At 40.9% G+C, this 18594-nt stretch overlaps 1 long non-coding RNA gene and 1 pseudogene across 1 annotated transcript in view; one reads left to right on the top strand and one right to left on the bottom strand.

The window, feature by feature from the left end:
- LOC145721532 (uncharacterized) overlaps positions 1-18594 on the top strand; it is a 90331-nt gene that overhangs the window by 22810 nt on the left and 48927 nt on the right. Inside the window, exon 2 of the long non-coding RNA XR_014145260.1 lies at positions 1216-1651. This is a non-coding gene — a long non-coding RNA (uncharacterized LOC145721532). The remainder of the gene's footprint in view (positions 1-1215; positions 1652-18594) is intronic.
- LOC115939743 (U2 spliceosomal RNA) lies at positions 16043-16153 on the bottom strand (annotated as a pseudogene).

Raw genomic sequence — 18594 nt, 5'->3', positions numbered from 1 at the left:
GTTTCAGTGTAAGAAAATCAACAAACTTCCAGTTATAAAATAAATAAGTCATGGAGATGTAATGTCTATCATGGTGACTATGGTTAATAATACTGTGTTGCATATTTGAAAGTTGCTAAGAGAGTAGATCTTAAAAGTTCTCCTCACAAGAAAAAAAATTTTTGTAATTATGTATGATGACGGATGTTAACTAAATTTATTGTGGTGATCATTTCACAGTGTAAACAAATATTAAATTGTTGTGTTTTACACCTAAAACTTACATAATGTCATATGTCAGTTATACTTTAATAAAAAAATAAGAAAATTAATGTAATACACCATATTAACAGACTAGAAAAAAATAAACCATATGACCATTTCAGTTGATGCAGAAAAAACATTTGTGAAGATTCATCACCCTTTTATGATAAAAGACTTGGCAAGCTAGGAATAGAAAGAAACTTCCTCAATATAAAAAAACGCCGTATGTGAAAAACCCACAACTAACATCACACTCAATGGTAAAAGACTGAAAACTCCCCCCCCCAAGATCATGAACAGAACAAGGTACCACTTCTATTCATTACAGTGTTGGAAGTTCTAACCAGAACAATTAGGCAAGAAAAAGAAATAAAAGGCATATATATTGGAAAGGAAGCAGTAAAATTGTTCTTGTTTGCAGATAACATGATCTTATATGTAGAAAAGTCTAAAGAGTCCACACATACACACAAAAAAATTGTTATAACTAATAAATTCAGCAAAATTACAGAATGAAAAATCAACATTGAAATATCAGTCACATTTTTCATCAACAATGAACAACCTGAAAAGAAAATTAAGAAAATTCCATCTATAATAGCATCAAAAAGAATAAAATACTTGGGAACAGGTTTGATCAAGGAGGCAGAAGATTTGCACACTGGAAACTACAAAACATAGCTGAAAATTTAAAGTAGATGTAAATAGGGGCTCCTGGCTGGCTCAGTCAGTAGAACATGTGACTCCTGATCTTAGGGTTGTAGGTTTGAGCCCCACATTGGATGTAGAGATTACTAAAAATAAAATCTTAAAAAAAATTTTTTTTTAATTAAAGAAAATGTAAAAAAATAGAAAAACAAATTCATGTATTAGAAGACTTCATATTGTTAAGATTTCCATACTACCCAAAGTGATCTGCGGATTCCATGCCATCCCTATCACAACACAATGACTTTTTTTTTTTTTTTTCAGAAATAGAAAAAGCCGATCCTGAGGATCCTGAACAGTCAAAACAGTATTGGAAAAAAAAAATTTGGAGGACTCATACTCCCTGATTTCAAAACAAACTATGATGCTAAAGTAATCAAAACAGTATGGTACTGGAATAAAGGCCGGCATACAGACCGATGGAATTGAAGAGAGAGCCCAGAAATAAGCATATATGGTCAAGTGGTTTTTAGCAGATGGTGCTGGGTAAACAGGATATTCACATGCAAAAGAATGAAGTTGGACCCTTACCTTACATCATATACAAAAATTAACTTAAAGTAAATCAAAGACCTAGACATGAGACCAGACTTTATAAAAGTCTTAGAAGCAAACATAGGGGGAAAGTTCATGACATTGGATTTGGCAATGAGTTCTTGGATATGACCCTAAAAAGCACAGGCAACAAAAGAAAAAATAGGTAAGTTGAACTTCATTAAAATTGAAAACTTTTGTGCATCAAAGGGCACAATCAAGAGAGTGAAAAAACAACCTACATAATGGGAGAAAATATTTGCAAACCATGTATCTGAGAAGGGATTTAGATCCAGAATGTATAAAACTCCTCATCACCAACAACAAAAACAACCCAGTTTAAAAATGGGCAAAGGGGGTGCCTGGGTGGCTCAGTTGGTTAGGTGACTGCCTTCGGCTCAGGTCCTGATCCTGGAGTCCCGGGATCGAGTCCCGCATCGGGCTCCCTGCTGGGCGGGGAGTCTGCTTCTCCCTCTGACCCTCCTCCCTCTCATGCTCTCTGTCTCTCATTCTCTCTCTCGCAAATAAATAAAATAAAATCTTTAAAAAAAAATTTTTTTTAAATAATAAAATAAAAATGGGCAAAGGACTTGACTATACACTTCTTCATTCTGAACCTTCCTTGACATGTTGATTTCTAGCCTGTGTGGTATTCCAGCAGCTATGATCAACAGGAAGGGGTCTTGCTGTTTACACATTTCCTGCTTCTTGGTTCCACATTCACTCTTCATTGCTTGCTGTGCAAAAATGGAGCTGGACCCTATAAAAGTAATTTTTCCTTTGTCAGGTGGTACAATGTTAAGCTTTGCCAGCTGTGAGCTCTGGAGAGCAATTGCACGAGGAAGGGGTTTTCCTTCCTATTCTGGTGTATTCCAGCAGGCTCCTGCAGTATGCATGGATTCCTCAGTGCCCAGCTCTTGCAGTGCAGATGACTTTTCCAGCACCGTGGCTCTGCAGCTCATGTAGCTCCTCCAGAACTTGGTTCCTACAGTAACAGTGGTTAGCAACACCCAGGAGCCAGGTAGTTTCTCCTGGAAACACCCTTTGGTTGGCTTTGTAGCTGGGTGCCTCCAGTGAGACACCTTTCTGAGAAATGACTTTCTTTGGCAGCTCAGAAGGTAGGTTTCCAGCAAATTCTGGAGGGCAAATTTCCAGCAACTACTATTGCACAGCACCAAGCAACTTCTGTGCCATCCAATCACCCACAGCCATGTCCTCTCCAGCAAGGTCGGTTCTCAGCCAGGGTGCTCTACGTCAGCGTCAGAGGTGGTCTATGAACTTTATATCTGCTGATCCTTTGTTCTTTAGGGTTCTCTTTACTTTTTTTTTTTTTTAAGATTTTTATTTATTATTTTGACACAGAGAGAGACAGTGAGAGAGGGAACACAAGCAGGGGGGGTGGGAGAGGGAGAAGCAGGCTTCCCACTGAGCAGGGAGCCCGATGTGGGGCTCGATCCCAGGACCCTGGGATCATGACCTGAGCCGAAGGCAGACGCTCAACGACTGAGCCACCCAAGCGCCCCTACTTGTTTTTTTTTTAAGTTTTATTTATTTATTCATGAGAGACAGAGAGAGAGAGGCAGAGGCAGAGGGAGAAGCAGGCTCCCCATGGAATAGGGAGCCCGTTTGGGACTCGATCCTAGGACTCCGGGATCATGACCTGAGCCGAAGGCAGACGCTTAACCGACTGAGCCACCCAGGTGCCACATAGAGTTCTCTTTACTTTTTACCAGCCAACCCCTCATTACTCAAATCCCTTGTTACAGTTAATAATTCTACACATTAAAATTTAGCTGTTAAAATTACTGTGTGGCTTCCATCTCCTAATTTGACCCTGACTGATACAGGTCCCTACCCAACACAACAAGAAGGACATACAACTTCTCACCATCATACAATATGCTGTACTAAACCAGAGTGCTGGGGGCAGCAGGTAAGAAGGTGCCTAGATGGTCGATGAGGACTAATGAGAGAATTAAGTTGAAAGGAGTAGGAGATCAGGGCACTCCCAAGTTCATCAGTAACACCTCTTGTCTTTCTCCTCATGCTCTCATAATCAATCTCTGAGTTATATCAACTCTGTCTCCCAAGTCTGGTCCATGATTTCCACCCCACTGTTGCTCCTCAGGCCAGGCCACCATCATCTCTGGCTGGTTTATGATGAGAACCCTGTAATTGTCCTCCTTACTTCCAGGCTTGCTCACTTCAGCCTGTTCTCCACACTGACATGAGAGGGATTCTTCTAAAATGCAAATTTGGGTCAAAATGGTCTTTGACCAAAAACTGCTGGTGGCTGCCCATTGCCCTTTGGACAAAATCTGAACTCTTTTTTTGGGCACAAAGCTTGGGAACATCTGGCCTTTGCTCACCTTCCCAGTTTTATCTTGTGCCACCTTCGAACATCCATGCTCTCCAGCCACGTGGAATGTTAGTTTCCTTAGGAACCTAAACAAGTACTGCTCCCCTTCCAGGAAACCCTCTCCCTACCCCCACCCTTGCCCTTTCACTCTCACCTTTGCTTTCTTAGCTCATCCTTGGCCTCAGTGAGGATATCTACTCCTCTGGGAAGCCTTCCAAACCTGCTCTCTGTGACCTTGTGTTTGTTTCAGTCACACCCTATACTTCTCTCATATCCCTTATCACAGGCTGGCAATGGTCAACATATATGTCTCCTCACTGCACTGTAAACTCCATGAAGTCAGTCACTTTTGTTCACCATCATTTCCTGAGCACCTATCATAGTGCCTGATACATGTTAGGTGTTTGATAAATGTTGGGGAACAAAAAGAATGCACAAGCAAAAGTGACAGGGAGAGTATGCATGAAAGTATGTCACATAAGCAGAGTGTAGGGACATGAGTAGGAGTGCTGGACTTGAAGAGCAGGCTGTTGGAGCCAGGTTGGGAAGGGCCCTTTTTTTCATGTGAAGCAGTTCATACCATACAGTGTAGATCAAACATCCCACATTGGCTGTTGGTCCCTGCACTGCACTTCCTGTTCATGCATTTGATTTGACCAGGACAGTTTTAAAAACTTTCAAATGTGAATGCTTTTCAGTTTGCCACAATTCCCACCAGTCCTCATATTAACAGGTGCCCTTTCCTCATTTAAACTGGCTGCCTGCCCCACTGAGATCTGTGTTTGCTATCCCTGCAGAAGGGTGGGAGGTAGTCTGAGGAGGGGAAGAATATAAAGAGGGGAAATTTAAGATATAAGTTCTAGAAAGATAGATGGATCCACCCTCAGTAGGGAGTGTATTTTTGAGAGTTTCTTGGGAGAAGTGAATTTATTTTATCGGAAGGGCCCTGGGAGCAAAGATAAACCCAGAAAATCAGAAGAACTGCCCACATTTTGAACAGCATATATCTTTAGACTGCTAAGGTGGCCAGTGCTGAGCTGGGTCCATTCTTTCTTGTTTACTTTCTGAAATAAAAACTGCCCTGATGGAATCTGAAGTCAGAGCTGCCGTAGATCAACATTGACTCAGCAGCCTGCCATGTTGCAAGGCCTTATGCCAGGCGCTGTGCAGGATACAAAACACAAGGGAGAGCTGGAATATAGCATCTCCTGGGGGACATGACAGCCATAGACACACACACTGACCCAGAGAGACAGTGGGCTGGTGCTTTGGCAACGCTTTACCTCAGTGAGGTCTCCACAGTACAGAACGTGGCCCGCAATATTAGAGGTCCAGGAACTCTAGTTTTTCATGTTCCCAACATAGGTAGGGAATTAGGGAAAGGTTCTTTCTAAAAGAAACTTCTTGGTTTTTAAGGCAGGTGGTCCATTTCTTACTTTATAAAGGGGGCATTACCCCTGTAGTAACCTCAAAACTCAGGCCCACTCTCCAAGGACTCCTGTCCCAGTGTAAGGGTTCTTGGGAAACTAAGCTGCTGATCAGAAAGAAGCCATGAACAAGTTTGATGATCAATCTCTATTAAAAAAAAACAAACAAACGAAAAAACCCACACCTCTTTAATGACCAGAAGACCCTCTCCATCAACCAAGGCTGGACAGACTGGGATGAATTTTTAAGAATTTAATTCTCCTTTTACAAAACTTCACCTAAGCTCAAGATTCCCTCAAGTACCATCCTGCGCTTTCATGGCCATTCCTGCATTTCTGGTTCTTGCCCAGTGAAAGCAAATGATACCCTATCAAACCGGATGAACCAAAGTTTCCCAGTAGCTGGAATAAAGAAAGATGACGGACAAATGTGTCCCACTCGGCACCCACAGCTGAAGCATGCGGACCTCAACACCTCTGCCCCAGATGCCGCCTTTCCCTGCAAGAAGTTCTGGAGTGAGGCTTTTGGTTTGTAAATGCAACAGTTTATAACGGCAAATGAAGTAGTAAATACTTCACGAACAAACTCTCTGTTCCCAATTCCAGCATAGATTGGATTAGATAATCATTTTCATGAAGATTTCCATATGTCACAATCCTAATCGTATCTTGAAGTGAACGGAACAATTCCATGAAGGTAAAGAGTTGATCCTTTCAATTTGGGCTTTCAAGAATTGCCTGTGCAGGCGCCTGGGTGGCTCAGTCGTTAAGCGTCTGCCTTCGGCTCAGGTCATGATCCCAGGGTCCTGGGATCGAGCCCCGCATCGGGCTCCCTGCTCGGCCAGGAGCCTGCTTCTCCCTCTCCCACTCCCCCTGCTTGTGTTCCCTCTCTCGCTGTGTCATTCTCTGTCAAATAAATAAATAAAATCTTAAAGAAAGAAAGAAAAAAAAAGAATTGCCTGCGCACAGTGTTGGTAAAGCATGAGTCCTGATAATCTTGAACAAACAAAGCCTCCCTTGAATTTAACTTCATTTTTTAAAGGTTTTTTATTTTTAAGTAATCCCTACATCCAGCGTGGGGCTCCAAACCACAACCCTGAGATCAAGAGCTGCATGCTCCACCGACTGAGCCAGCCAGGCACACCTACTAATTTCATTTTGTAATACTTGCTTATTTTGTAGTAATTTTGGGGGTAGTTGTGATTTTAAAAATTAACAGAGTTTATATTTAGAGCTGTTTTAGGCTTATGGAAAACTGATAGAGAAGTACAGGAAGTTTCCACATGCAACCCACTGTTTTCCCTGCATTTGCATCTTGTATTAGTGTCATGCATTTGTTACAACTGATGAGCCAATATCAATGCATTATTATTAAATAAAGCCCAATAGTTTACATTAGGGGTCACTCTTTGTGTAGTATAGTCTATGTGTTTTCACAAATGTATGATGACATGTGTCCATCATTACTGTATCGCAGAGAACAGTTTCATCACCCTAAAAATCCCCCTACTCCACGTATTTGTCCTTCCCTCCCGATAACCTCTGGCAAAACTATATTACTGCTAGGGGTGCCTGGGTGGCTCAGTTGGTTAAGCGACTGCCTTCGGCTCAGATCATGATCCTGGAGTCCCGGGATCGAGTCCCGCATCGGGCTCCCTGCTCAGCGGGGGGTCTGCTTCTCCCTCTGGCCCTCCCCCCTCTCATGTGCTCTCTTTCTCAAATAAATAAATAACATCTTTAAAAAAAATAAAACTCCTAAAAGATAATATAGGTGAAAAATCTAGGTAGCCGTGGGCTTTGCATTGACTTTTTAGATACAACACCAAAAACATGGTCCATGAAAGAAAAAAATTGATGTTGGACCTCATTAAAATTGAAAACTCCTGCTCTGTGACAGACACTGTTGAGAGAATGAAAAAGCACGCCACATACTGGGAGAAAATCTTGGCAAAACTTGATATTTGATAAAAGACTGGTATCCAAAATATACAAAGAACTTTTAAAACTCAATAAGGAAATTAACAGTCTGCTTAAAAATGGGCAAAAGATCTGAACAGACACCTCACCAAAGAAAATATACAGATGGTAAATATGCATACGAAAATATGTTCAAGGAGTGGCTCAGTTGGTAGAGCATGCGACTCTTGATCTCAGGGTCATGAGTTTAAGACCCACGTGGGGTGTGGAGTTAAATTTAAAAAAAGTTTAAAAAAATGAAAATTTGCTCAACATCATATATCATCAGGGAATTGCAAATTAAAGCAACAATGACACATGACTGCACACCTATTAGAATGGCTAAGTTTCAAAACACTGACAACACCAAGTGTTGGTGAGAGTTTGGAGCACCAGGAACTCTCATTCATTGCTGGTGGGAATATAAAATGGTATAGTCATTCTGGAAGACAGTATGGCAGTTTTTTTAATAAAACTAATTGTGATTTTTTTAAAGTTGGAAATCAAACCTATAACTTGTTTGAAGTCAATAGTGCCATAAGCAGATTTTCTCAAAGAGCTAAACAAAGCTTAAAAAGCAAGTAACAGTGGGGGCACCTGGGTGGATCAGTCAGTTAAGCATCAGACTCTTGGTTTTAGTAATGCTGTCAAGAGTGGTGGGATCGAGCCCCCAGATGGGCTCTCTGTTCAGCTCGGAGTCTACTTGAGAGTCTCTCTCCCTCTCCTTCTGCCCCTCCCTCCCACGCATGCTCTCTCTCCCTCTCTAAAATTAACAAATAGGGGCGCCTGGGTGGCTCAGTCATTAAGCGTCTGCCTTCGGCTCAGGTCACGATCCCGGGGTCCTGGGATTGAGCCCCATATCGGGCTCCCTGCTCAGTGGGGAGTCTGCTTCTCCCTCTCCCACTCCCCCTGCTTGTGTTCCCTCTCACTGTGTCTCTCTCTGTCAAATAAATAAATAAAATCTTTTAAAAAATTAAATTAAATTAAATTAACAAATAAATAACATTTAAAATAAAAATAAAAGCAAGTAATAATGGAAGACAAAGTTTCTAGCATTGGACCAGTAGTACCAAATAATGCTGTATGAGTGCCTGAATAATAAACCCATTTTGTAAGAGACAAATTTAAGTACATATTGTAGATTCCCCATAGTTCAGGCAGAATTCAAACTCTACATTTTTTAAAAAATTTTATTATGTTATGTTAGTCACCATACAATACATCACTAGTTTTTGATGTGGTGATCCATGATTCATTGTTTTCGCATAACACCCAGTGCTCCATGCAGTACGTGCCCTCCTTAATACCCATCACCGGGCTAACCAATCCCCCCCTCCACCCTCCCCTCTAAAACCCTGTTTGTTTCTCAGAGTCCATAGTCTCTCAAAGTTCATCTCTCCCTCCGATTTCCCCCCCTTAATTTTTCCCTTCCTTCTCCTAATGTCCTCATGCTATTCCTTATGTTCCACAAATAAGTGAAACCATATGATAATTGACTTTCTCTGCTTGACTTATTTCACTTAGCATAATCTCCAATCCCTTCCATGTTGATGTAAAAGTTGGGTATCCTTTCTGATGGCTGAGTAATATTCCATTGTATATATGGACCACATCTTTATCCATTCATCTGTTGAAGGACATCTCGGCTCTTTCCACAGTTTGGCTATAGTGGACAAACTCTACATTTTAACAGCTAACTGTTCCTAAATAAAACTACTTTTAAAAAGGTATAACACAAGAGTTTTTTTGTTTTTGTTTTTGTTTTTTGACCAACTCCATCTAAGTTTAGATGTGTCTAAGGGCTTAGGTCATTTGTTTTCAAACTGTGAGCAAAGGGGATCCACAAGGTGAAAACTATTTTGATAACAATATTAAAGATGTTATCTGCCTCTCACTCTTGTTTTCTCATTAGTGTAGAGTGGAATTTTCCAGAAGCTACATGAAGTGTGGTATCACAACAGATTGAATGCTGATATGAAAATCCAGCTGTCTTTTATTAAGCCAGACATTAAAGAGACATGCAAAGATGAAAAATGAGTCCACTTTTCTCACTATTTTTTTTTGTTTTAGAAAATATAGTGTTTTAAAAATATATTATTTGGCTAAAATTAACAACACAAGAAACAATAGGAGTCGGCGAGGATGCAGAGGAAAGGGAACCCTCCTACACCGTTGGTGGGAATGCAAGCTGGTGCAGCCACTCTGGAAAACAGTATGGAGGTTCCTTAAAAAGCTGAAAATAGAGCTACCCTACGACCCAGCAATTGCACTACTGGGTATTTACCCCAAAGATACAAATGTAGTGATCCAAAGGGGTACGTGCACCCCAATGTTTATAGCAGCAATTTCCACAATAGCCAAACTATGGGAAGAGCCCAGATGTCCACTGATAGATGAAAGGATAAAGAAGATGTGGTATATATATACAATGGAATATTAGGCAGCCATCAAAAAATTGAAATCTTGCCATTTGGAATGACTTGGTTGGAACTAGAGGGTATTATGCTAAGTGAAATAAGTCAGTCAAAGAAAGATAAACATCATATGATTTCACTCATATGTGGAATTTAAGAAACAAAACAAATGAACATGGCAAGGAGGGGGAGAGAAGAAAACCAAGAAACATATTTTCATTTCTTTTCTGGAAAGTATCTAGGAGTGAAACTGCTGGGTCATAATGTAGATGATATTTAACTTTATGAGAAACTGCCACATTTTCCAAAGTGTTTTACCATTTTACATTTTCCAACAATGTGTGATTGTTTCAGATTCTCCACTTCCTGGCCAACAATTGTTTCAGCTGCTCTACTTCTTTGTCATTGTTTTTTTTTTTTTTAAGATTTTATTTATTTATTCATGAGAGACAGAGGCAGAGGGAGAAGCAGGCTCCCTGCAGAGCAGAGAGCCTGATGTGGGACTCGATCCCAGGACCCTGGGATCATGACCTGAGCCGAAGGCAGACACTTAACCGACTGAGCCACCCAGGTGTCCCTCTTTGTCACTGTTTTTAATATTAGTCATTCTGGGGCGCCTGGGTGGCTCAGTTGGTTAAATGGTTGCCTTTAGCTCAGGTCATGATCTCAGGGTCCTGGGATCGAGCCCCATATCGGGCTCCCTGCTCACTGGGGAGTCTGCTTCTCCCTCTCCTTCTGCTGATCTCTCGCTCATGCTCTGTCTCTCTCAAATAAATGAATAAAATCTTTAAAAAAAAATATTAGTCATTCTAGTGGGTAGGAAATGGTATCTCGTGGGATTAATTGGAATTTCCTTTTCACAAAACATCGTCCATCATACTAAATTAATGCTACTCATTTGAATCTTACTTATTTTGTACAATTATATTTAATTTTAAAATCTGCTTTGGTTTTATACCTGTATAAGCAGCTATAAGAATAAGGCATTGATAAGGAAATACTGCCCCAGTGTTCCATGTCTTGCCTTCTCTGAGTCATTGACAGAACAGAGATGTGTGAGCCATACCAGCTTCTTTTCATTGATCATTTCTTTCTTCTCATCCCCAGGACTTGACAGAAAAGTTCCCTGGGTTATGTCTGTACCTAGTTCCTGTGGTTGTTGGAGAATGGATGGCTGTGGGCAAGAGTGTGTGAGTGCAAAGGAACTGTGTGCTGCTTGTGTTCTGATTTTTGGCAACTTGATTCTACACTTGGGGTCGGTCTCTGCAGTGATTTGTGTCATTGTAATGATTTTACTTCTAACTGACATTTTTATCAAATGTATGAATAAATACATAAAGAATGGTAGAAAAACAAGAATAAGGCATTTATATTTAGTTTTCTATTTGTATGCATTAAGTATCATCATAATAAAAATAATATAGGTCAACATTTGAGGGTCATAATTTTTCCTTTACAAGATGTAAGTGCATTTCTTAAGTTTGAACCACTAACCTAGCCCACACATCTCTACTATTCTAGTCTCTGTCCAATTCTCAAAAAGTTAATTCAGCTACAGCTTTTTTCATCTACATTTACAACTTGTTTTATAGTCACCTTATTTGGATTCAGGTGTTTCTCAAGCCTCCATTAAAATTTCAAAAAGTGTACTAAGCTAGGTTTTTTTCATAGATACCTTTCATTGTGTTAATGTTTACTGGTGTGATTCTTAGAAAGTAACTTTATTCTTCATATTATGAGTGTCACAACTGAGTGTGTAACAGACTCAAAATAGCTCTAAACATCTCTTTACTAGGTTCTGAAAATAGTGATAATATTAACTTTGGGAGATATATATGGCTTTTAAAATTTGGGCTTGAGGCTAGATGAATAATGTGCTGAAACTCTTTAAAAATTATATAGATATATATAACAGTATTATCAAGAGTTTGGAGGGGCGCCTGGCTGGCTCAGTTGGTTAAGCGACTGCCTTCAGCTCAGGTTGTGAGCTGAAGTCCTGGGATCGAGTCCCATGTCAGGCTCCTGGCTAGGCAGGGAGCCTGCTTCTCCCTCTGACACTCTCCCCTCTCATGCTGTCTCTCTCTCTCTCTCAAATAAAATAAAATCTTAAAAAAAAAAGAGTTTGGAAAACATGAGAAAATAAAAAGAATCACCCTTACTCTGGTATCCTAACACATCCATGATCATTTTGTAAATTCATTTTCAATATTTTAATATTATATGTTTTTGCATGGTTATACTGTAGGATGCATTGGTTCTTCATAGACTTGACAATGATAATTTTTAATGATACATAATTTTTGTATTGAGTACAACTGCCATAATAATAATAATAATGATAACAATAATAATAATAGCTGTAGCTAAAATGTACTGAGCTCTTACTATGTGCCTATGAATATCATAGATTGTTTAATTTCCCACAACAACTTTATTTTGCTTAACCACTCTACCTCAAATTGCTTTCAAATTTTCACTGTCTTTATGGATATGACCTTTCTTTAAGTTGAATTAGTTCCAACGTGAGATATTTCCAGAAGTGAGTGAGTCATAAGGCATGAACATTCTTGTTGCCCTTGATACAAATTGCCAATTTTTATCCCTGAAGGCTTATATAAAATATAAATGTCACTAAAAACACAAGAAAGTGCCCATTTTAGTGCATCTTTAACAGCATGAAGTATTATAATTTAGTAGGTTATTTTTTGGACTATTTTTTTTTTTTAAAGATTTTATTTATTTATTTGAAAGAGAGAGCATGAGACAGGGGAGGGTCAGAGGGAGAAGCAGACTCCCTGCTGAGCAGGGAGCCTGATACGGGACTCGATCCTGGGACCCTAGGATCATGACCTGAGCTGAAGGCAGTCGCTTAACCAACTGAGCCACCCAGGCGCCCCCTTTGGCCCCTTTAAAAATCATATTATTTTGTTTTCATTGTTGAGTTTTAGGAGGTCCTTATATATTCTGGATATTAATCCCTTATCAGATGCATGATTTGCAAATATCTTCTCCCATTCTGTAGGTTTCCTCTTCACTCTTCATTGTTTCTGTTGATGCACAGAAGTTTTTAAGTTTGTTGTAGTCCCATTTGTCTGTTTTTGCTTTCATTGCCTGAGCTCATTCCATCCAGTTGCTCCATTCTGTGATCTTGTTCAATAGGAAGCATCTGCATTCTAGGCAGAAAGAGGGAGCGAAGAGAAAAAGGAGGAGGGAGGGGTATGTGCCATATTTTGAGGAAGGTTCCCTGATGTGTCCAAATCTTATTTGGCCTCATCTAGCTGCAAGAGAGACTTAGAAGGGGGCGCCTGGGTGGCTCAGTTGGTTGAGCGACTGCCTTCGGCTCAGGTCATGATCCTGGAGACCTGGGATCGAGTCCCACATCGGGCTCCTTGCTCAGCAGGGAGTCTGCTTCTCCCTCTGACCCTCTTCCCTACTCATGCTCTCTCTCTCTCTCTCAATAAATAAATAAAAATCTTTAAAAAAAGAGAGAGAGACTTAGAAATATACTATTTATCATGGGCAGCCATGTAAAATCAGAGTGTGTTTGATTACTACAGAACAGTGATTTTCAACTATGGCCACACATTAGAAACATGTAGGAGCTTTAAAAATCCCAAGGTCCACAGAAGTCAGTTGCATTTCTATACACTGACAATGAAGCAACAGAAAGAGAAATCAAGGAATCAATCTCATTTACAATTGCACCAGAAACCATAAGATACCTAGGAATAAACATAACCAAAGGGGTAAAGTATCTGTACTCTGAAAAATATAGAACACTTATGAAAGAATTTGAAGAAGACACAAAGAAATGGAAAAACATTCCATGTGCATGGGTTGGAAGAACAAATACTGTTAAAATGGCTATACTACCCAAAGCTATCTACACATTCAATGTAATCCCTATCAAAATACCATCAATTTTTTTTCACAGAAATGGAACAGAGAACCCTAAAATTTGTATGGAACCAGAAAAGACCCCGAAGTAGCCAAAGGAATGTTGAAAAAGAAAACCAAAGCTGGTGACATCACAATTCCGGACTTCAAGCTGTGTTATAAATCTGTAGTCATTAAGACAGTATGGTACTGGGGCGCCTGGGTGGCTCAGTCATTACGTGTCCGCCTTCAGCTCGGGTCATGATCCCGGGGTCCTGGGATCGAGCCCCACATCAGGCTCCCTGCTTGGCGGGAAGCCTGCTTCTCCCTCTCCTACTCCCCCTGCTTGTGTTCCCTCTCTCGCTGCCTCTCTCTGCCAAATAAATAAATAAAATATTTATTAGAAAATAAAAGACAGTATGGTACTGGCACAAAAACAGACCCATAGATCAATGGAACAGCATGGAGAACCCAGAAATGGACCTTCAACTGTATGGTCAACTAATGTTCAACAAAGCAGGAAAGAATATCCAATGGAAAAAAGACTGTCTCTTCAACAAATGGTTTTGGGAAAATTGGACAGCTATGTGCAGAAGAATGAAACTGGACCTTTTTCTTTTTTTTTTAAAGATTTTATTTCTTTATTTGAGAGAGAGACACAGTGAGAGAGGGAACACAAGCAGGGGGAGTGGAAGAGGGAGAAGCAGGTTTCCCGCGGAGCAGGGAGCCCAACGTGGGGCTCGATCCCAGGACCCCGGGATCATGACCTGAACCGAAGGCAGACGCTTAACGACTGAGCCACCCAGGTGCCCCTGGACCTTTTTCTTATACCAACACAAAAAATAAACTCAAAAGGGATGAAAGACCTAAATGTGAGACAGGAATCCATCAAAATCCTAGAGGAGAACACAGGCAGCAACCTCTTTGACCTCGGCCACAGCAACTTCTTGCTAGACATATCTCCAAAGGCAAGGGAATCAAAAGCAAAAATGAACTATGGGGACTTCGCCAAGATAAAAAGCTTCTGCACAGCAAAAGAAACAGTCAACAAAACTAAGAGGCAACCACGGAATGGGAGAAGATATTTGCCAATATCTTATCAGATAAAGGGCTAGTATCCAAAACCTATAAAAAACTTATCAAACTTGGGCGCCTGGGTGGCTCAGTTGGTTGGGCGACTGCCTTCGGCTCAGGTCATGATCCTGGAGTCCCGGGATCGAGTCCCACATCGGGCTCCCTGCTTGGCAGGGAGTCTGCTTCTCCCTCTGACCCTCTCATGCTCTATTTCATTCTCTCTCTCAAATAAATAAATAAAATCTTAAAAAAAAAACCAACTTATCAAACTCAACACCCAAAAAACAAATAACCCAGTCAAGAAATGGGCAGAAAATATGAACAGACATTTCTCCAAAGACGGCATACAAATGGCCAACAGACACGTGAAAAAGTGCTCAACATCACTCATCATCAGGGAACTACAAATCAAAACCACAGTGAGATACCACCTCACACAGGTCAGAATGGCTAAAATGAACAACTCAGGAAACAACAGGTGTTGGCGAGGATGCAGAGAAAGGGGAACCCTCTTACACTGTTGGTGGGAATGCAAGCTGGTGCAGCCACTCTGGAAAGCAGTATGGAGGTTCCTCAAAAAGTTAAAAATAGAGCTACCCTACGACCCAGCAATTGCACTACTAGGTATTTATCCAAAAGATACAAACATAGTGATTTGAAGGGGCACATGCACCCCAGTGTTTATAGCAGCAATGTCCATGATAGCCAAAGTATGGAAGGAGCCCAGATGTACATTGACGGATGAATAGATAAAGAAGATGTGGTATATATATACAATGGAATATTACTCAGCCATCACAAAGAATGAAATCTTGCCATTTGCAACAATGTGGTTGGAAGTAGAGGGTATTATGCTAAGTGAAATAAGTCAGTCAGAGAAAGACAAATATCATATGACTTCACTCATATGTGGAATTTAAGAAACAAAACAGATGAACATAGGGGAAGGGATAAAAAAATAAAATAAGTTGAAATCAGAGATAAACCATAAGAGACTCTTAACTATAGGAAACAAACTGAGGGTTGCTGGAGGGGAGGTGGGTGGGGAGCTGGGCTACCTGGGTGATAGGCATTAAGGAGGGCACTTGATGTAATGAGTACTGGTGTTATATGCAACTGATGAATCACTAAACTCTACCTCTGAAATTAATAATACACTGTATGTTAATTAATTGATTTTAAATTAAAAAAATCCCAATGCGCAAGCTGCACTGAGACCAAATAAATCAGAATTGCTGGGGATAGGTTATGGGTATTGGTATTTAATGAAACCCCCTAGGAAGTTCCAATGTGCAGGCAAAGGTCGAGAACCTCTACTTTAGAAAGTATATCAGGGAGAAGCCAGCCATGTTTGCCCAACTACTGATTATAGACCTCAGCCCCAGTGGAGTTGGCTTGAGCCCCACCCAAAACTTAATAAATCTAAATCCAGGGTTGGGAAGGATGGGGCTAGAGAATCTGAATTTGTAAATAAGTTTCTCAGGTGATTTTTGTTTTCTCTCCCATTTGACACATTTGGAAAGATACTACACTTGATCTTAGCCAAAAGGCCGAGAAGCAATGACACATTTGGAAAGATAAACAGATATTTTCTGTTCTTGATTTGTCTAGATGAGTAGTCCTTTTTTTTGAATCAACAAATGTTCATTGAACACTTACTATATGCCAGAGTCTATTCTAGTTGCTAGAGGTATATCAGTCAAAAAAAAAAAGACAAAGATTCATGTCCTCATGGGGCTTACATTATGGCAGAGGGATGATCAACAATAAATCTAGTAGATAGGTAAGGTATGTTAAAGTTGATAAGTATTTTGGGAAAAAAAGGAAAAATATGAGTATGGTAAGAGAATCATTCATGCAAGACAAAGTCATGGCTTCCCAATGATGCCTATGTCCTAATGCCTGGGACGTGTGAATATTTTTTTTTTTAAAGATTTATTTATTTGAGAGAGCGAGAATGAGAGAGAGAATGAGTACATGAGAGGAGGGAGGGTTAGAGGGAGAAGCAGGCTCCTCGCCGAGCAGGGAGCCCGATGCGGGACTCGATCCAGGGACTCCAGGATCATGACCTGAGCCGAAGGCAGTCGCTTAACCAACTGAGCCACCCAGGCGCCTGGACCTGTGAATATTTTACCTTAAATAGCAAAAGGCACTTTGCAGATATGATTAAGGAGTTAATATGAAGAGATTATCCTGGATTATCTGTGTCAACCCAATGCAATCACAAGGGTCCTATTAAGGGGAAGAGGGAGGTAGGAGAGTCAGAGTTGGAAAAGGAGATATGGATGGCAATGGAAGCAGGGGTGAGAGAGTTTTGAAGATGCCACAGTGCTGACTTTGAAGATGGAGGGGCCATGCAGGGGGGCTTCTTGAAGCTGGAAAAGGCAAGGAAACAGATGCTCTCTGGAGCCTCCAGAAGGAATGTAACCCTGCTGACACCTTGATTTTAGTCCTATAAGACTTAATTTGGATTTTTGACCTCCAGAAGATAATAAATTTGTAAGATAATAAATTTGTGTTGTTTTAAGCCACTATATTTATGGTAATTTGTTACAGCAGCAATTAGAAATTAGTAGTGGGAATGGGCACAGAGAACAATATAAAATAGAGTGGGTTGGCCTCAATGAAGCGGACGTTAAGCAATGGCTTGCAGGAGGTGAAGGAGCGGCCAAGGGGCTGCTAATTGGGGGAAAAGCATTTCAGGTAGAAGGAACAGAGTAAAAGTCCTAAGAGCTGTCTCGTGTGTCTGAGGTTCAGGGAGGTGGCCAGCAGAATAGAGAGAGTGAGGGAGAAGTAGGGCAGGAGGCCAGAAGATTGATAAGCATGAGTCAGTGAAGATCATGTGAGCCATTGGAGGTCATTGCCTGGACTTTGGCTTTTATGTGGAGATGGTAATTACAGGAGGATTCTGAGCAGAGAAGTGACATAGTCTGTGTTCTGATTTAAAAGGATCCTCTGGCTGCTGAGTTGAAAAGAGACTGCAGGGCGCCTGGGTGGCTCAGTCGGTTAGGCAGCTGCCTTCGCTCAGGTCGTGATCCCGGGGTCCTGGGAACGAGCCCTGCGTTGGGCTCCCTGCTCAGCGGGGAGTCTGCTTCTCCCTCTGCCCCTCCCCCACTCATGCTCTCTCTCTCTCTCTCTCTCAAATAAAATCTTTAAAAGAAAAGAAAAGGTACTGTAGGAAAATTTGAGTAGAAGCAGGGAGACCATAGCAGCATCTGGGTGAGACATGACAGTGGTTCTGCCCAGGGTCAGAGAAGTGGTCAGATCCTGGATACTTCTTGAAGGTCAACAGGATTTCCTTCCTGAGGGACTAGATGTGGGGTGTGAGGAAAGATGGGGTCAAGGTTGGTTTTAGTCTTGTGGAATTCTTAAATGATTTTTGAAAATAAAACCATCTTTCCCAAGCCTCTCAGCTACAGGAAGCTAGATTAAAGAAGTCTCAGGTCAGATCAGCCCCTCTTTGGCTATAGGCCCTTGTAACACACAGCCATGCAATCAGGTTTGTGAAGCTAAGGCTAGGAGACCTCCACAGAGTCGATTAAATTTAATCAAATTTATTTCATCATTCTTGATAATCTCATATACATGTGGTTTGGGGGATTCTTTGTTATAACGTCTCATTGATTTTTCCCTCTCAGTTCTGATTAATGAGGAAATTAAGTTGTTTGCATACTTTATCCAAGATTGGTGTCATATTGGCTAAATCAAATCAATACTTGAGCAAATGTGAAATTACAGCTTCTTTAGCCTGGAACATTCTGGGTAGCATTATGGAAGATGTCGATTAAAAACTAGTCTTTAAAAAACAGCTGCTACCAGGGTGCCTGGGTGGCTCAGTCGGTTGAGCGTCTCTCAGGGTCCTGGGATTGATCCCGGCTCAGGCTCGGTGGGGCATCTGCTTCTCCCTCTGCGCCTCCCCCCAACTCGTGCGCACTCTCTCTCAAATAAATAAAATCTTAAAAAAAACACTTGAGGAGCCCGCCTTTTTTTTTTTTTAAGATTT

Source organism: Leptonychotes weddellii, chromosome 5 (assembly GCF_054177405.1).
Source record: "Leptonychotes weddellii isolate Sample4059 chromosome 5, ASM5417740v2, whole genome shotgun sequence".
NCBI lineage: Eukaryota > Metazoa > Chordata > Mammalia > Carnivora > Phocidae > Leptonychotes > Leptonychotes weddellii.
The sequence above is the reverse complement of the archived record's forward strand: the minus strand, read 5'-3'. Positions and strand labels throughout refer to the sequence as shown.